Source organism: Protopterus annectens, chromosome 7.part0 (assembly GCF_019279795.1).
Source record: "Protopterus annectens isolate FY-2018-M chromosome 7.part0, PAN1.0, whole genome shotgun sequence".
NCBI classification, from domain to species: domain Eukaryota; kingdom Metazoa; phylum Chordata; order Ceratodontiformes; family Protopteridae; genus Protopterus; species Protopterus annectens.
This window is the reverse complement of record NC_056739.1, coordinates 39686527-39707035: the sequence shown is the minus strand read 5'-3', so window position 1 is coordinate 39707035 and position 20509 is coordinate 39686527.

The following is a 20509-nucleotide window of genomic DNA, read 5'->3' as shown; positions in this document are numbered from 1 at the left end:
AATTCCGCTGTGGCAACCCCTAACTGGGAAAAACCGAAAGACATTAGTATTGCATTTTAAAGTTGCATGAAGGTTAGGTATAAACAATAGACATCATACTATGCATATAGAGAGTACTGAGGCTGCTATTTGCAGCTACTGAAAGTCTAAGTTTGCCTACTGTTGTAAAACTCAAACCACATCTGTATGTTGGTGATGCTATCATTTGTTGTTTGTGATGTTCAGACTGTACCTCTAGGTGGTGCTGAGGATGTTGTATGAACTTAGTGGTCTTCAGTGTATTACTGTTGGAGAACTGATGGTGTTGTTTGTAGCTGGTGAAACTCAGACTATATCTACATGCTAGTGAGGAAACTGTGGTTAATGATGCTGAGACTGTACCTCTGGGTTGTACTGAAGGTGGTATCTGCAGTTAGTGGTGCTCGGACTGTGTCTGTAGGAGAACTAATGTTGCTGTCTGTAGCTGGTGAACCTCAGACTATACATGCATGTAAGTGAGGATACCGCTTGTGGTTATTAAAGCTCAGATTGTACCTCTGGGTGGTACTGAAGGTGTTATCCACAGTTAGTGGTGCTCAGACTATGACTGTAGGAGAACTGATGGTGCTGTCGGTAGCTGGTCAAACACAGAATAGGTCTGTGTGGAAGTGAGGGTTCTGTTTGCTGTTAGTGATGTTTATGGTGTTATAACAGTTAGTGATCCTCAGGCTATTTGTCTGTATTAATGATGGTACTGTTTATGGTACTCAGACTATTCATCTGTTTAAGTGACAGTACTGTTTATGGTACTCAGACTATTCATCTGTATTAGTGACAGTACTGTTTGTGGTACTCAGGTTATTCATCTGTATTAGTGACAGTGCTGTTTGTGGTATTCAGACTATTCATCTGTACTAGTGACAGTACTGTTTGCACTACTCAGGTTATTCGTCTGTATAAGTGACAGTAATGTTTGTCGTACTCAGGTTATTCATCTGTATTAGTGACAGTAATGTTTGTGCTACCCAGACTATTCATCTGTACTAGTGACAGTACTGTTTGCACTACTCAGGTTATTCGTCTGTATAAGTGACAGTAATGTTTGTGGTACTCAAGCTATTCATCTGTATTAGTGACAGTACTGTTTGTGGTACTCAGGTTATTCATCAGCATTTGTGACAGCATTGTTTGTGGTAGTCAGGCTATTCATCTGTACTAGTGGCAGTAATGTTTGTGGTACTCAAGCTATTCATCTGTATTAGTGACAGTAATGTTTGTGGTACTCAGCCTATTCATCTGTATTTGTCACAGTAATGTTTGTGGTACTCAAGCTAGTCATCTGCATTAGTGACAGTACTGCCTGTGGTACTCAGGTTAATTCATCTGTATTAGTGACAGTACTGTTTGTGGTACTCAGGTTATTCATCAGCATTTGTGACAGCATTGTTTGTGGTATTCAGGCTATTCATCTGTACTAGTGGCAGTAATGTTTGTGGTACTCAAGCTATTCATCTGTATTAGTGACAGTAATGTTTGTGGTACTCAGCCTATTCATCTGTATTTGTCACAGTAATGTTTGTGGTACTCAAGCTAGTCATCTGCATTAGTGACAGTACTGCCTGTGGTACTCAGGTTAATTCATCTGTATTAGTGACAGTACTGTTTGTGGTACTCAGGTTATTCATCAGCATTTGTGACAGCATTGTTTGTGGTATTCAGGCTATTCATCTGTACTAGTGGCAGTAATATTTGTGGTATCAGCTATTCATCTGTATTAGTGACAGTAATGTTTGTGGTACTCAGCCTATTCATCTGTATTTGTTACAGTAATGTTTGTGGTACTCAAGCTAGTCATCTGCATTAGTGACAGTACTGCCTGTGGTACTCAAGCTATTCATCTGTATTAGTGACAGTAATGTTTGTGGTACTCAGGCTATTCATCTGTATTAGTGACAGTAATGTTTGTGGTACTCAGCCTATTCATCTGTATTTGTCACAGTAATGTTTGTGGTACTCAAGCTAGTCATCTGCATTAGTGACAGTACTGCCTGTGGTACTCAAGCTATTCATCTGTATTAGTGACAGTAATGTTTGTGGTACTCAGGCTATTCATCTGTATTAGTGACAGTAATGTTTGTGGTACTCAGCCTATTCATCTGTATTTGTCACAGTAATGTTTGTGGTACTCAAGCTAGTCATCTGCATTAGTGACAGTACTGCCTGTGGTACTCAGGTTAATTCATCTGTATTAGTGACAGTACTGTTTGTGGTACTCAGCCTATTCATCTGTATTTGTCACAGTAATGTTTGTGGTACTCAAGCTAGTCATCTGCATTAGTGACAGTACTGCCTGTGGTACTCAGGTTAATTCATCTGTATTAGTGACAGTAATGTTTGTGCTACCCAGACTATTCATCTGTACTAGTGACAGTACTGTTTGCACTACTCAGGTTATTCGTCTGTATATGACAGTAATGTTTGTGGTACTCAAGCTATTCATCTGTATTAGTGACAGTACTGTTTGTGGTACTCAGGTTATTCATCAGCATTTGTGACAGCATTGTTTGTGGTATTCAGGCTATTCATCTGTACTAGTGGCAGTAATGTTTGTGGTACTCAAGCTATTCATCTGTATTAGTGACAGTAATGTTTGTGGTACTCAGCCTATTCATCTGTATTTGTCACAGTAATGTTTGTGGTACTCAAGCTAGTCATCTGCATTAGTGACAGTACTGCCTGTGGTACTCAAGCTATTCATCTGTATTAGTGACAGTAATGTTTGTGGTACTCAGGCTATTCATCTGTATTAGTGACAGTAATGTTTGTGGTACTCAGCCTATTCATCTGTATTTGTCACAGTAATGTTTGTGGTACTCAAGCTAGTCATCTGCATTAGTGACAGTACTGCCTGTGGTACTCAGGTTAATTCATCTGTATTAGTGACAGTAATGTTTGTGGTACTCAGCCTATTCATCTGTATTTGTCACAGTAATGTTTGTGGTACTCAAGCTAGTCATCTGCATTAGTGACAGTACTGCCTGTGGTACTCAGGTTAATTCATCTGTATTAGTGACAGTAATGTTTGTGCTACCCAGACTATTCATCTGTACTAGTGACAGTACTGTTTGCACTACTCAGGTTATTCGTCTGTATAAGTGACAGTAATGTTTGTGGTACTCAAGCTATTCATCTGTATTAGTGACAGTACTGTTTGTGGTACTCAGGTTATTCATCAGCATTTGTGACAGCATTGTTTGTGGTAGTCAGGCTATTCATCTGTACTAGTGGCAGTAATGTTTGTGGTACTCAAGCTATTCATCTGTATTAGTGACAGTAATGTTTGTGGTACTCAGCCTATTCATCTGTATTTGTCACAGTAATGTTTGTGGTACTCAAGCTAGTCATCTGCATTAGTGACAGTACTGCCTGTGGTACTCAGGTTAATTCATCTGTATTAGTGACAGTACTGTTTGTGGTACTCAGGTTATTCATCAGCATTTGTGACAGCATTGTTTGTGGTATTCAGGCTATTCATCTGTACTAGTGGCAGTAATGTTTGTGGTACTCAAGCTATTCATCTGTATTAGTGACAGTAATGTTTGTGGTACTCAGCCTATTCATCTGTATTAGTGACAGTAATGTTTGTGGTACTCAATCTATTCATCTGTATTAGTGACAGTACTGTTTCTCATACTCAGACTATTCATCTGTATTAGTGACAGTACTGTTTCTCATACTCAGACTATTCATCTGTATTAGTGACAGTACTGTTTGTGGTACTCAGGCTATTCATCTGTATTAATGATAGCACTATTTGTGGTACTCAGCCTATTCATCTGTATTAGTGACAGTAATGTTTGTGGTACTCAGCCTATTCATCTGTATTAGTGACAGTAATGTTTGTGGTACTCAGCCTATTCATCTGTATTAGTGACAGTACTGTTTGTGGTACTCAGGTTATTCATCTGTATTAGTGACAGTAATGTTTGTGGTACTCAGCCTATTCAACTGTATTAGTGACAGTACTGTTTGTGGTACTCAGCCTATTCATCTGTACTAGTGGCAGTAATGTTTGTGGTACTGAGGTTATTCATCTGTATTAGTGACAGTACTGTTTGTGATACTCAGGTTATTCATCTGTATTAGTGACAGTAATGTTTGTGGTACTCAGACTATTCATCTGTATTAGTGACAGTACTGTTTGTGGTACTCAGACTGCTCATCTGTATTAGTGACAGTACTGTTTGTGGTACTGAGGTTATTCATCTGTATTAGTGACAGTACCATTTGTGGTACTCAGGTTATTCATCTCTATTAGTGACAGTACTGTTTGTGGTACTCAGGTTATTCATCTCTATTAGTGACAGTAATGTTTGTGATACTCAGACTATTCATCTGTATTAGTGACTACTATTTGTGGTGCTCAGCCTATTCATCTGTATTAGTGACAGTACTGTTTGTGGTACTCAGGTTATTCATCTGTATTAGTGACAGTACTGTTTGTGGTACTCAGGCTATTCATCTGTATTAGTGACAGTGCTGTTTGTGGTACTCAGCCTATTCATCTGTATTAGTGACAGTACTGTTTGTGGTACTCAGGCTATTCATCTGTACTAGTGGCAATAATGTCTGTGGTACTCAGCCTATTCATCTGTATTAGTGACAGTACTGTTTGTGGTACTCAGACTATTCATCTGTATTAGTGACAGTACTGTTTGTGGTACCCAGGTTATTCATCTGTATAAGTGACAGTACTGTTTGTGGTACTCAGGTTATTCATCTGTATAAGTGACAGTACTGTTTGTGGTTAGTGATCCTCAGACTATGTCAGTCAGTGACGTTGAGGGTTTTATCTGCATTTTGTGAAAACCCATATTATGGCTGTTTGTAAGTGATGGTACTGTCTGTGGTAACTGATGCTCAGATTGCTCCTCTGTGTGGTACTGGAGGTGTTATCAGCAGTTACTAATGTTTAGACAGTGCTTGTAGGAGTACTTATTGAGATGTCTGTGACTCATGAAACTCAAACGATGCCTATATGTTAGTGGCTGTACTGCTTGTAGTTAATGGTGCTTAGATTGTACCTCAAGTTAGTACTGGAGGTGTTATCAGCAGGTCCTGATACCTAGACTGTACTTGTAGGAGTAGGGACGGGGTGCCTGTAGCTGGTTAAACTCTGATAATACCTATGTATCAGTGGCGTTACTGTCTGTGCTTAGTTATGCCCAGACTGTGCATCTATTTATTATTATTTATTATTTTATTTAACATTTGTTTACCGGGAAAGTCCAACTTGGAACAAAGCCAATTTTCAGCGGAGGCCGAGGGAGAAAAGCTCCAGACACATGTCTTTGTAATGTAAGAGAAAACCAGAGCATCCGGAGGAAACCTACACGAACACAGGGAGGACATGCAGACTCCATACAGAAGAGACCCCAGCCAAGAATCGAAATGCAGAACCTCTTGTTGTGAGGCGATAACGCTACCGCTGCACCACTGCACTGGCCAATCTATTATCTAGGTAATAATGAGGATGTTATTAGCAATTCCTGATACTCAGACTGTGTTTGTAGGAATACTGTTAGATCTGTGTCTAGCTGTAGAAACCCAGGCTATGTGAGCAGGTGATAGTAGGGGCCAAGGACATGATAACTAAAGTTTATGGTAGGGTACCGTAATGGGCAGTTTAGCTTTTGATAATGGAAACTCTTTGGGTATCCACAGAGGAAAAGCTGAGGGTGGAGACTGCTTATGGTTTATGTGTGGTATCCTATCCATTTAGGAGGAACTAAGGTCAGTATATGCAAAGAGTTACTGTCAAGACATTTCAGTGGGTGGGGGGGAAACAAAACTGTGGAGGGTCTCTGTGATGCTGACTGGAAAGGACTCCCATGTCAAAAAAGCTGAAAGTTATGCCTTCTGATAGCTTCTGTTAGAATATCCTCGCAAATGGTATAAGGGTAATGCCTATTGATGGTCACTGATTGTTAGGGCCATGGTTCCTGATGGATATTGATAGGACATTTCAATAGGTAGACCTGAGGGTGAGTTCTGATGATAACTACAGTTTGGGTATCCCTGTTCATAGAACTGAGGGTGGCATCTGATAATGGTTACTGCTTAGGTATTCCAGTGGGCAGATCTGCGGGTGGAGTCTGAGGATGGTTACTGTAAAGGTATCCAAGAAGGTGGGGCTGAAGGTGTTATTGCCGGATGGCTACTAAGGTATCCCAGTAGGCAAGTCTGAGGGTAATGTCTCACAATGGCTACTTTTAGGTTATCACAGTAGGCAGAGGTGAGGGTGGTCTCTGATGATTGTTACTCTTAGGTTCTCTAAGTAGGCTGAGCTCAGAGTGGTGTCTGATGATGGCTACTGTTAGAATATCCCAGTAGACAGAACTGTGGGTGAAGTCTAGTGATGGTTACTGTTGGAGTATTCCTGTATGTAGAACTGAGGGTGGAGTCTGATGTTGGTGAGTATTAGGGCATACCCATAGGGGGAAGGGAAGCTGTTATCTGTGAACAGTAAATGTTAAAGTATCACAAGAAGTGGAAATGAAGATGATGTTTGTTTGTCACTGCTACACTGGCTAAGAAATCAGCTGGCAGAGATGAGGTTGGTATCTGCTAAAGGTGAATGCCAGGGTATCTCAGAAGTCAGGAATAAGTGTGATACATTCTGATGGCTGCTGTTATAGTACCTTAGAAGTCAGTAGGTAAAGATACATCTCAGCATCTTACTGCAAGAAGTCTAGAAAAAGTCAAAACTAATGAGGCAAAGGTGCAAAGTCAGACACAGATTTTAGGTATTGCTCTTATAAACTTTAAAAAGTTGCTAAAAATAACACGATTTGCTTTCGCATGGATTTTCTGAAGTCTAAAAATTAAATGAGTGTCATTATTTAGTGACTTCAGTCCTCAAAGACTTGCCAAAAAAAATCACAAATTTTATGAGTAGCAGAACAAAAATATGATGCAAAAATCTGGGTATTCTGCAAAGATTCAGACAGTTGAGAGGTGAAGCTGAGGCTGATATCTGCTAATGGTAAATGTCAGGATATCACAGGCATTAGAAATAAGTGTGATCCATGCAAACAGTTGCTGTTATTAGACCCTGGAAATCAGAATGTAAAACAGTGGATGGTGTCCTCTAATAGTGAATACCAGGGTCAGGAATACACTTCATGACTGTTAATGCCAGCAAAAAGGTGCCATATACTGATGGTTATAGTTCACCAGATAGAATGTGTCATAAAATGATGGTTATAGTTCACCAGATAGAATGTGTCATAAAATGATGGTTATAGTTCACCAGATACAATGTGTCATATACTGATGGTTATAGTTCACCAGATACAATGTGTCATATACTGATGGTTATAGTTCACCAGATACAATGTGTCATATACTGATGGTTATAGTTCACCAGATACAATGTGTCATGTACTGACAGTTATAGTTCATAAGATACAATGTGTTATATAGTGATGGTTATAGTTTACCAGATACAATGTGTCATATAATGATGGTTATAGTTTACCAGATACAATGTGTCATATACTGATGGTTATAGTTTACCAGACACAATGTGTCATATACTGATGGTTATAGTTCACCAGATACAATGTGTCATGTACCAAAGGTTATAGTTCACCAGAAACAATGTGTCATATACTGACAGTTGTAGTTCACCAGATACAATGTGTTATATAGTGATAGTTATAGCTCACCAGATACAATGTATCATATACTGATGGTTATAGTTCACCAGATACAATGTGTCATATACTGACGGTTATAGTTCACCAGATACAATGTGACAAATACTGATGGTCATAGATTAACAGATACAATGTGTCATATAATGATGGTTATAGCTTACTAGATGCAATGTGTCATATACTGATGGTTATAGTTCACCAGATACAATGTGTCATGTACTGAAGGTTATAGTTCACAAGAAACAATGTGTCATATACTGATGGTCATAGTTTACCAGATACAATGTGTCATATACTGACGGGGTTACACTTCAAAACATCTAAAACTTATAATGTCTAAATTCAAAACATTGAGACCACAACATTTAAAATCCAAATCATCTAAACCTTATAACATCGAAAATGTATAATATGGGATAGTGTATCATGAAATGTGCAAATGTTATAGTTCAGTCTGTTATTCTTGTAGTATCAGTATGAGATGTTGTAGTTTTTATTTATATAGTTATTATTTATATAGTGTAGGAATGTATACTATTTATATAATTTTATTTTGCCACTCTGTATGTGTTTTTTAGGCCATACAGGTAAGTGATATAGACATTATGTGTACATTCTTTATGGTGATTGTGATACAGTGGAGTTAGGAAATTAACTTTTTCCCAATGTAGTGCAATTTTGGAATTGGTATATTTAATTTACAGGGGTTTGGGGGGTGCAGGGGGGCTTACCCCCCTGCAGAAATGTAGTAAAAAGTGTGTTTGTCAGTTTGCTGTTGTTATAGGTGGAGGGATGTTATTTTCATGTGATTTGTAGTGTTCGATGTTGTGTTGCAAAGTTTCAGTGTTATGAGTTTTAGATGTTTTGGGTTTTAGATGTTGTGGTCTCGATGCTTTGAATTTAGATGTTATGAGTTTTAGATGTTTTGAAGTGTAATCACTGACAGTTACAGTTCACAAGATGCAATGTGTCATATACTGACAATTATAGTTCACCAGATACAATGTGTCATATACTGATGGTTATAGTTCACCAGATACACCACTGACAGTTACAGTTCACAAGATGCAATGTGTCATATACTGACAATTATAGTTCACCAGATACAATGTGTCATATACTGATGGCTATAGTTCACCAGATACAATGTGTCATATACTGATGGTTATAGTTCACCAGATACAATGCTTCATATACTGATGGTTATGGTTCACCAGATACAATGTGTCATATACTGATGGTTATAGTTCACCAGATACAATGTGTCATGTACTGACAGTTATAGTTCATAAGATACAATGTATTATATAGTGATGGTTATAGTTCACCAGATACAATGTGTCGTGTACCAAAGGTTATAGTTCACCAGAAACAATGTGTCATATACTGACAGTTATAGTTCACCAGATACAATGTGTCAAATACTGATGGTCATAGATTAACAGATACAATGTGTCATATAATGATGGTTATAGCTTACTAGATGCAATGTGTCATATACTGATGGTAATAGTTTACCAAACACAATGTGTCATATACTGATGGTTATAGTTCACCAGATACAAATATGTACAAGCTCAAAAAGTCTTTCCTTTTAAAAGGGCTATATATTAGCCCTTCAGCATGGGGCTTGGATGCACATGGTTTCCAAGTACTGAATGACTGATATCCCTAATTATTTCTAAGCATAGACCTTAATGTCACACATTGCACTAATCAATAACATTGCTGAATTCTCATGCATATATGTCAGGTGTATAATATCTAGCACAAGAGCAGAGTAAAGTTTTGTTACCTGTGGAAATCTATTTAGTCCCAGCACCCAAGCAATCAACTCTGAACTTGAAGCTATCCATTCAGCAATCACGGCAGCTGGGTAGGAAGATGAGTGACAGCTATAGTTTGGAAATTCCTTGCTCTTCCCTGACAGAAACCAAAAAGTACTTTCAAGGCATTTGTGTGCATTTGCACATGAGTCATAAATTTCAAACCCCACAGTAAAGTTTGGCAGGAGGAGTGGGTTTCTGTTTGTATTCTCTGTCCCAAGGAGCATTGCCACAACAGAGTTATATGCATAGATATCAAAGCTGTGAAATAAATATAGCTATCTTTTAGAAGTCTTAAAATGTCATTAATAAGCTATTTCCTAAAGAAATAATAAATGATTGCTTTCTGGACATAACAATGAAAAGTCAGTGCATGATGGGTAATGTCATTGCAGTATAGGTGCTCAGTTTACAAATGATATGTGGCCACTTATTTACTGACATTGAGACCATATTAAAGTCTTATATTTAAATAATACAAAATGAACCATTGAAAACAGAATCACCAAGTCCTGGCAGATGTAGAAAGAATCATTTTATTAAATTGGAAAAAAAAATATTTGTATTTTTATTTTTTTATTTTTATATAATTTTTTATTTTTTTATTTTTATTGTAGAAATTTTTAATTTATTGGACTGTGCAGTGGTGCGGCAGAACCATTGTCATCTCACAGCAAGAGGTTCTCCAGTTTGATTCTCGGCTGGAGTGCCTTCTGTGTGTAGTCTGAATGTCCTCCCTACATTCATGTGGGTTTTCTCCAGGTGCTCCAGTTTCCTCCCACATTTCAAAGACATACATCTGGAGTGTTTCTCCCCAGGCATCCACTAAAAATTGGCTTTGTTCCAAGTCGGACTTTCTTAGTAAACAAATGTTAAATAAAAAATAAAATAAAGTGCTACACAACCAGTGGTTGTTTCTATATCTCATATATCATGGCTAAACACTGTTTTCTAGCTGTCCACATTGTGTTATGGCATTTTCTGAATCACATACAGCCTGTCGCTGGTTGTCATGCAAATGAGCTTTGCGCAGCTTTACTAGCGTTCATGAGTCCTACCTTGGTTTGCATTTTGACACTAAACTTGAATGTTGGGGATTATTGTACATTGTTTTTTATCCTCAGGCAAGAGGCAGTAATGATATGGAAAGTAAGAGAGGATAAGGGCTGTCTCATGTTACTTTCATTCTTGCAGTACAGATTTGTTTACTTGTCTATCATTGAAAGTATAAGGGCTGTCTCATGTTACTTTCATTCTTGCAGTACAGATTTGTTTACTTGTCTATCATTGAAAGTATAAGGGCTGTCTCATGTTACTTTCATTCTTGCAGTACAGATTTGTTTACTTGTCTATCACTGAAAGTATAAGGGCTGTCTCATGTTACTTTCATTCTTGCAGTACAGATTTGTTTACTTGTCTATCATTGAAAGTATAAGGGCTGTCTCATGTTACTTTCATTCTTGCAGTACAGATTTGTTTACTTGTCTATCATTGAAAGTATAAGGGCTGTCTCATGTTACTTTCATTCTTGCAGTACAGATTTGTTTACTTGTCTATCATTGAAAGTATAAGGGCTGTCTCATGTTACTGTCATTCTTGCAGTACAGATTTGTTTACTTGTCTATCATTGAAAGTATAAGGGCTGTCTCATGTTACTTTCATTCTTGCAGTACAGATTTGTTTACTTGTCTATCATTGAAAGTATAAGGGCTGTCTCATGTTACTTTCATTCTTGCAGTACAGATTTGTTTACTTGTCTATCAATGAAAGTATAAGGGCTGTCTCATGTTACTTTCATTCTTGCAGTACAGATTTGTTTACTTGTCTATCATTGAAAGTATAAGGGCTGTCTCATGTTACTTTCATTCTTGCAGTACAGATTTGTTTACTTGTCTATCATTGAAAGTATAAGGGCTGTCTCATGTTACTGTCATTCTTGCAGTACAGATTTGTTTACTTGTCTATCATTGAAAGTATAAGGGCTGTCTCATGTTACTTTCATTCTTGCAGTACAGATTTGTTTACTTGTCTATCATTGAAAGTATAAGGGCTGTCTCATGTTACTTTCATTCTTGCAGTACAGATTTGTTTACTTGTCTATCAATGAAAGTATAAGGGCTGTCTCATGTTACTTTCATTCTTGCAGTACAGATTTGTTTACTTGTCTATCATTGAAAGTATAAGGGCTGTCTCATGTTACTTTCATTCTTGCAGTACAGATTTGTTTACTTGTCTATCATTGAAAGTATAAGGGCTGTCTCTTGTTACTGTCATTCTTGCAGTACAGATTTGTTTACTTGTCTATCAATGAAAGGTGTAGTTTTGTTACTGCTGTTATTATGCTTTACAGTGTTTAGTTACTGATACAGTAACACATATAGAGATTCAATACACTATATCTGCAGGTGACTTAGTTCAAATTACTGGACCATCAATTACCTGAATTACAAGTCACTGAGGAACATAATGCTGATTGTTGTTTTCCACAGGAAATCACTGTAGGTATAGGGATTTTCTTGTTGTGAAAGACTTCTCCCTTCATGTTTGTGTAACCATCTCTCTCTCTCTCTCTCTTTTCCTCTTTACACACCATCTAGTACATCAGACAATGAACACCTTTCAGCACTCATTGTTTCTGTAGCAGTTATGGGTTTTACAGGCACAGGTTGCTAGCCCAAGGCCCAACCCTCCTTGGAGGGTGCACCACACACATCCTTACACACACACTCACAGCTAGGGCCACTTTAGAGTGTCCAGTCCACCTATTGCATGTCTTTGGAATGTGGAAGGAAACCAGTGCACCTATAGGAAACCCACATGAATGCAGGGAGGGCATGCAGACTCCACACAGAAGGCAGTCCAGAAAGAATTGAACCAGAGAACCTCTTGCTGTGAAATGACAATGCTAACTGCTAAACCACTGAACCACCCTGTGTAACCATGGATTTGGTACATGTAAGTTCAGAAGGTATGGCTGGTTTGTCCCTCTGCAAAAAAAGCTTGTAGTTGGATATGTCACCCTTTCAGAACTTTGGCAATTGTGTTTGGTGATTGCATTCCTCAGGATGCATATACTATCTGTAATGGCTAGATGAACATGGCGAGACAGGAAATATACATACAACAGAAGCTTTGATAATATTGATAAATATTGGGCAACCACAGTGCACACATTTTTTAAGATAACTCCCTCTTAAAGTTAGAGGAGCTATCACTAAGTACATATATGCTAGACCTCCATCTTAAAAAAGACATTTCTAATAAATATACTGACTTTGTAATTATGTACATACAGTAATACTTTGTTATGCCTAATTATACTGTCATGAAAAGACACAATAAGTTACGATCAAAAATCATTTAATATCTTGAAAAATGAGACCATTAACATCAGTGAATTTCAAGAAGGTCAGGGTTATGTGAATGTGATGTCACCTGTCTGGACCAATAATCAAACAGTGTGAATCCTCACCACTAACATTGAAGACAAACATTCATATGGAACATAAATAGATATACACAGTATTTCCAGATGCAGCTGTCTGCAAGTACAAGCTCCCTTAAAGGCACACAAGGAACACACTCAGTTCGGGGTCTGGGTTTCTGTCTCCATTGAGGTCCCCAATAACAGTCCCCACTGGCACAGCGATAAAGTTGAGTCTTCAGCTTAGTGGCCAAGCCAAGTCCTCCAGCACCTCCCTCTGTGAAACCAGTGCTGCCTATCCCTGCTCCAAGCAGCTCACATACACACACACACACACACACACACACACACACACACACACACACACACACACACACCTGGGAAAGGCTGGCACAGATTTACTAGCTATGCCTTCTTCTGCCCAGTTTATAAGGTAGTTACTGGCACCAGACACTACAAAGCCAGCTACTCTAAGGTTCTTACAAGGGCACCCAATTATACTGAGTGAAATTTATATTAATACAAATGGTAGTGTTTTTGACTAATGCAGTGGCCACAGACTTACCACATAGATATGAATATTCCCAAAGATTAACTATTATCTAAAGGACTAGCCACTATAAAAACATTTAAATCTATTTAATAATAAATAATAAAAGAACATGAAAATACTAAATATATATTTACAATAAATACCAGAGTTTCACTCACATGAAATATTACAATAACACAGACAAATAGATTCATACAGGTACAGAAAAACAGCACTTAAGTAATCTCACTATATTTTTCCAACTGATCTAAATAATTACTATTACTTAGTTTACTTACTACAGCAAAGCAAGATGAAGTGGGTGAGAGATCCTTCTATGTCATGTTGCAAGAAACAGACTGCTTTTGAGACTTCTATCTCATTTAGTATTAACATAACATTAAAGAGCTGGCTTACAGAATGACATCACATACATCTGGACATCTGACTTCTGGTTCCCATGCTACCCTCATTGCTAGAAACTGAACCAGAATTTAGCACATAGGTGTTGCCATACACACAGGTAGAGCTTTCCTGAGATGTAGTATCGCATCTGGAAGCTATAAAAGCATAAAATACTTCCACTCTTCCTACAAGAGCTAATTCTCCATTCTCAGGCACACACATTTCATCTCTGAATGCAGTCAGAACAGTAAGCTACAATCTTTATGGCCTACATTAAATAATTTAATTTCTTACTATTCTTCAAAGTTAGCTGGACTGAGATTAACCTCTTTGCTTCCAGTATCCTCTGTTAACATATACACATTTAATCAGTTACAATACAATTAGGGCCCACTCTTGGTACATTTTTAACACAAGCAGCTTTTCAAATACATTTTTCAACACAAGCATCTGTACAAATTATTTTAATATACAAATGACCTATAATTATTTACAAAATTGCAGCTAGCTTTACTGGCATATGTTACACATCCACTGCCTTACTTCTCATGGTATAACTGGCAATACCACACATTGTTACATTTATTTTATTTATATATTTATTTTACATTTGTTTACTGGGAAAATCCAACTGGGCTGGCTGCCCATTTTCAAGGGAGGCCCTAGGAGAAAAGCTCCATTACTGACAATACAAGATTGTTTTCAATTAAGAAAAAAGTATAACAGTAGGTACACAATAGCAAGCTTATCTTAATACATAATAAATTGGTTGACATGCAGAATATGCACAATAGAAGTCTTATCTAAAAATATAATAAAATTGTTGGCATATGCAATTTGCAGAGGATACATAAGGAGGTAGTTTTTTGTATAGTGTATGCTATATAATATAGTGGTCAGAGTGACAATGATCTAATGTAAGGACAACATTTTAGATAAGAAAGAAGTACAATCTGAGATATGAGAGAAAGGAAGTAGAAGAAAAGAGGTGAGTTAGTGTGGGCTAGAGCTGGTACATGTTCATGAGCTAGTTAAATGGGATTTTAGAAGGTTTTTGAATTTGGCTTTGTTGGCTGTATTTGTTATGTTAAGGGGCATGGAATTCCAGATTTTTGCAATGTAGTTGGAGAATAGGGAGTCTCTTGAGCTGTTTTTACTTCTGGTAATGTCCATTAGTGATTTATTATTGGATCATAGAAAGTATTTACATGGGAATTGTTTTATTAGGTTTTGTAGAGCTGACATTGTGTTGATTTGGTAAAATAGTTGATGGTCCATGTTAAGTTGGTTAAAGGTGAGCAGGTTGGGGAGTTCAAGCCAAGATGACTGTTTCAATGACTAACAGAGATAAGACCTTAACAGAGAATCAGTTGCAAATGTTGCTCTTTTGTTGGAGTAGGTGTTTATTTTGGCTAACTTGGCTTTACTGAGATTAGTGAATATGGGGGATGCATAAGAAATTGTGGAGATTAGGTGCAATTTGGCAATAATTGTTTTAGTATTATTAGAGAGGTATTTTTTGCTTCTGTATAGGGTTCTAAGTTTTTGTGGACTTTGTTTTTAATTGTTTGGGCAATATGTACATTGAACGTCATGTTTTGGTCTATTGTAACACCTAGGAGTTTGGTTTGGGGGACTGGTGTAATAGGGATTTTGTTGCTAGAAATTACTTTGAAAGAAGTTGTGGGATTTGTGTTTTTTGTGGGGTGGAATAGCATCAGCATAGTTTTGCTTGGGTTGATTATGAGCTGTGCATCTGAAAGCCAGGTTTCGACTGAAGTGAAGGATTCTTGTGTTTTTTTTTTAAGTTCTTGGAGGGTTGAGCAGAACAGATTAGGGTAGCATCATCAGCATATTGGACCGATGTTGCATGAAGGGTAACAGTATGAAGGTTGTTGGTGAATAAGTTGAAGATAAGGTGACTAAGGGTAGACACCTGCAGAACACGTAAGGTAACAGGTAGAAGAGTAGAATGGTTGTTTTGCCATTTTACAGCCTGTCTGCATTTGGATAAGTAGTCCTGGAACTATACAAGAGTGGAGTAGCTTAGGCTTAGTTCAGATAGTACAGTTAGGAATTATTATGAGAGAGAGTGCTGAAGGCTTTTAAGTGGTCTAGAAAGCTGGAAGATACAAGGTAGCCTTCATTACAGAGTTGATTAATGGTGTTAATGAAGCTAAGAACATCTGTGGTAGTGCTGTGATTAAGATGGAATCCATGTTGGGTGTTTGATAGAAGCTTGTTGGATAGGATAGGATTTAGATTTGAGTATGTATGCATTTTTCAAGAATTTTTGATAAAGGTGATAAAATAGCAATGGGCTGGTAATTCAATAATTCTGTTGATCTCCCACCTTTATGTAATGGTATTATGTGTGAAATTTTCCAGATAGCAGGGATTTGTTGTTCTGAGATGGAGCGATTGATTAACAGAGAGACTGGATATTAGATGGCTTTGGCTGCGATTTTGAGGTGTTCAGTGGGTAGTTTGTCTGCTACAAGGGTTGTGGGCTTAAGTTTGGTAAGATATTTATATACAGTACTAGTTGGGACTGGTTGTAGGGAGAAGTGATTGTTTGAGATGAGCTATGGAAGAGAGAATTAGTGGTTATATTGGGTGGGTATTATTGGTGAGGACAATTATGTATTCTTTAAAATATTTGTTAAACTGGGTGGGAATATTGTTAATGGAGTTACTGATGGATGGTGGGGAGTTCTAGTTTTGCTTGTGTGCAGAATTTTATTAATAGCAAATCAGAATTTTTGTTGGTTACCCTTGTGTTTAAATGGTATGTAAGTATAATGTTTATCTCAAGTCTGATTTGCTTTTTTGATTTATTTCCTAGTGTAGATTTGTTGCAGATTTATTATGGGCCCACATTTCCCAGGCTTTATCTCTATCTTTTAACAGGGATCTTGTTTCTTTTGTAAGACAAGCAGTGTAGTTTGAGTTATTCTTACTGTTCTAGGGGGGCCATGTTATTTAGGATGTTTAGAAATGTACTGTTAAAATATTCAACTGCATTATCTAAGGGGAGGAATTTCACACAATTCAAATTACAGAGTTTGAGAGTAGACACAAAGTCTTGAGCTTTGAAATGTTTTGTATAACAAATTTGTTGAAAAGAGGAAGTTCTTGTTGGATTTACATAATGTTGGAAGATTAATGTTGGGAGGTGGTCCCTAAGATTGTCTGGGAGGGTTCCACAGTGATATGATAGTGCAGGTTGGTTGGTGAGGATCCAGTTGAGGATGGATTCCTTCTTTGATGTTTTGTCTAGTCTAGTTGTAATTTGGATTATTTGAGTGAAGTCGTGGTGATTAATGTGGTCTGTAGGGTTCAATGAGTTACAGAAGGACCAGTTGACATTGAAGTCTCCCAGTATGATAGTCTCTTGGGGGAATGTACTTGTTGTCCATTGTAGGATGGATTCTAGTGTGTTGATATCATTACTGGGGGGATATAGGATCTGATTATATTTACCTTTTTTGTAGAGTTGATTTTTATTCTGGTGATTATTATTTCTGCATAATTGAAAGTTGGTGGGATACAGTCTGTTACTTCAAGTGTACGGTTGCATTTGAATAGTAAAGCAATGCCCTCACTTCTTTTGGATTTTCTGTCTTGCCTGTATATGTTGTGCCTTGGGGCAACTGTTTCTTTGTCACTGGTTTCAGGTTTAAGCCAGGTTTTAGTGAAAGGGACAATATCAGGGGAGTATAATAAAAGAGTTGCATGCCGTTCTTGTATTTTATTGAGAAAGCTCCTTATATTTAGATTTATCATAAGCAAGTCAGTTCTTTTCCTGGGGTGGTTAATTATATTCTGTTTTTGGGTGGTGGGAGAAGTAGGCTTGCTTACAGGTCCTGGGTTTGGGTGCATGTCACCTCTAAGAATAAGTTTAGATGTTGTGAGGGCTATATATTGTATGTATTTATATATACATTTATCATATTGAAGGGATATATGTGTGTGGGATAGTTGAGGTGGTGTTTTAATTGAGACTAGGCTGATGGGTGAACAAATAAATATTGATGGAGATATTATGAGCCTGGTCAATTTTGAGAGAGAGGGGATGGGAAATGGGGTTGAGTAAGACTGAGATGTAGTGCAAAGGTAAATATGCTAGGAGGTAAAATGGGATATGAAAGTAAGAGTTAGGATAATTGTGTAGTGTAAGGTTAACATTTTGTATTGTAGATGCTTTTATAGAGTAGTTGGGATAGCTAGTGTGTGGTGTAGCTTGTTTGGAGTGGGCTATATTGGAATTATGGCTAGAAGGAGTGCTTAATTATGTTAAATATGTTAGGGGTACTTAAGCAATGGTATTTGAATAGATTGCTTGAAGATTATTTGTAAGCATTGGAATGGATTTTTGTGGATGGGGTTATTTAATTCCTGGCAGGAGTGAAGAGATATGTGGGTTGTGATTGGATAATTTGGAGTACAGGGATTGGCTTGTTGAAAATAAATGCTCGAGTAGTGGGGGGTGGTGGGAATTGGGGGTGGGGTAGGGGAGTGGTTGAGCCTGAGCATAGCAAAGGTATCAAGTTGAACCATGGCCAAAAGCACTGCTAAAAGTATCAGCTAACAGTTATCTTGCCATACCCCCCAGGTCAGTATCTGTAGGTTTTTAGCTTATAAGTGAATGATATCAGCAGGAAGGACTTAGTTTCACATAAAAATGTAGTAAAAGAGAGAGGGAAAAAGATCACCAAGTTTGGCTTTGGTGGGAGGGGAATCCTGAAACTCAGCAAGTGAGTAGTGTGCATGCCACTATTATACAGAGCTCTAATGAAGGGATATGAAGTCTAGTAGGGCATATACTGCTGGCACTTTTAGTCTTTTTGTAAGTTTTGTTTGTTCCTACTGGAATTTCCCTTGCTGAGCCACTATTTTGTTACTGCAAGATTGCAGTGAGAGACAGTGAATAGAGATTTGTGAGAACCTTCACAGAGCAGTGTATAGGGGACTGTAAAAGAGAGGAAAAACTTTTATTATTATTATATTTTCATGGAGAAAATGTAAGTTCTAACTGACATAATTAACCTTAGTCTATATAGAAAGAACAGAAGGAAGCAGATACAGTACAGGAGACTCAAATTCACTTGTTTATGTGTGTCAGAATTTGATGGGAGATGCTTAGGTAATGGCTACACTAGCAGCAGTTAGTCAAGAGTAATTGTATACACTGGCAGCAGACAAGCTACAACAATTAAATAAATAACAGTAGAAAGATTTCAACATGTATAGCAAACAGTACTATTGATTCACTTGTAGATGAGTAGGATTGAGCAACCATATCTTTGTAATAGCATACTATTTCATAACATAAGCAACCTCCACATTAGGTTAGCAGTATTATCAATCCCATACAGAGTCTAAAAGGTTCCTATAAAGGAGTCACAGTAATATACATTCATTTAAGCATCTCTTCCCTCTTTGAAGACTCAAGCTATTTTTTTCAAGTACCCCTTAAGAAATGTTGCTTGAGAGGAATTAGCCTGTCTGGGAATACATTAACCCATACCCTGTCTTGAGAACCCATCTGCATTAGCATTGATGACTCCACTGTCATGTCATAAGCCTGAAACCTTAGGCTCAACCTTAATAACTTGACCTTTTGCTGGCTGGCTCAATGTAGTTATAGATCCCTCTCAGACTCCTCCTATCGTCCACTGCAAATACTCAGCACCAGGGCCTCCCTATCATGGTAAGGCTTCATCATGTTAACATGGTACAATCTGTGCCCCTGCCTCCTGCCTGGCAGTTCCACCATGTAATTAACATCACTGACCTACCTTACCACTTTGAAGGGTCCCCCCAAGCTGTCTGGAGCTTATTGTGTCTGTCAGAAATAAGAACCATAACCTTCTATCCCACAGCATACTATCGGGCTTGAGCATTCCTGTCATACCAGACCTTTTTCTGCTGTTGGTTTTCTGCCAGATTCTCCTGGGCCAAGTCCATGAGCTCTCTAAGCCTTGTCCTGAGGTTTAGGACATATGCCAGAACAGACTCCTTGTGGGATTCACACTCACTCTCCCACATATCACAAACCAAATCTAAAGGCCCCCTTCACTCTATGCCCATATAGCAACTCAAAGGGTGAAGAAACTGTGGATTCCTGGGGTATCTCTCCATATGCAAACAACAGATGGGGCAAATATTTGTCCCACCTTTTCATAAACTGGTCTGGAAATCTCCATAGCATGGTCATTAGTGTAGAGTTTAACCTCTTCACAAGACCATTAGTCTGGGTATGGTAGGGGGTGGACTTCAGGTGCTTCACCCCACAGTGCTTCCCACAGACAATCCAGCAGGTCTGACATGAAACTGGCACCTCTGTCAGTCAGCACTTCTCTTGGGAAACCTACACTGCTGAAAACCTTTTACAAAGCATTTTCCACCTTCTCTGCCTCAATGGAGAACAGAGGCACTGCCTTAGGGTATTTAGTAGTATAATCTACTTCCACCAGGATATATGTCTTCCCTGTTGAACTAGGAGTACTCAGATGCCCCACAATATCCATATCTACCCTCTGAAATGGCTCCTCAATCACAGACAAAGGCATAAAAGGAGCTTTGACCTTGTCTAATGCATTGCTTACTTTTTAGCACT